Below are 754 nucleotides of genomic sequence, written 5' to 3' on the forward strand. Positions count from 1 at the left end.
CAATCACAAGACTAACCTTGATGATAAAACCTTCTGCTTTGGGTGTTATCTCCCACAGGACAGAGAAGGCGAAAACTGTCAACATTGCCTCGAAGTGAACCAGGTTGCTGCTCAAAAGATCTGAAAAAATATAAATACATAAATAACAATAATAATGCTAGGCCTTGCTGACCCTGTTCCCCTTCCTTTATAATTGTCTGCTTCATCCCCCCCAACCCTGTGCCATCCTCTCAATATGACCAGTTATACATAAGTTCTCGCAAAGCACATATATTTATTGCAAAAAAAAATCCTATATAATGATGTGGGCTGAAGATTGAATGTAGAAGTATCTTTAAATCATGAACAACTACTAAGATATAATGGACTTGTATACCCCCCATATGACCTCTTCTCATCCTGATGCCACAAAGTATTTTTCACGAAAAAAAAACTAAATATGTGTCCCGGCAGGGAAAAAAGGGTGACAGATACTTTGGCAACAGAAAAATGTATGCTCAATGCCACACTAGGCATAGAAGTAAATGAATGTTGATTTATTTTCTGAGCGTTTATTTATCCATACAAGTTTTTGACACACTTTTAAACATGGGTAGAAATGGAAAAATTTTAAACTAACCAAAGTGAAGAAGTAAGAAGGACTACAGCCTCAGGACTGCCTGGAAAGTGAGGGAGAAGAGAGAAGAGAAGGAGGAGGGAGTGTCAGTCTCTTGCTCAGAAATCCCTCTTGCAAGAGAGCACCGGCATCACCTTG

General features: G+C 39.0%; 1 pseudogene; it reads right to left on the reverse strand.

The window, feature by feature from the left end:
* LOC119593561 overlaps positions 1 to 754 on the reverse strand; it is a 21,403-nt pseudogene that overhangs the window by 15,769 nt on the left and 4,880 nt on the right.

Source organism: Penaeus monodon, chromosome 32, assembly GCF_015228065.2.
Source record: "Penaeus monodon isolate SGIC_2016 chromosome 32, NSTDA_Pmon_1, whole genome shotgun sequence".
NCBI lineage: Eukaryota > Metazoa > Arthropoda > Malacostraca > Decapoda > Penaeidae > Penaeus > Penaeus monodon.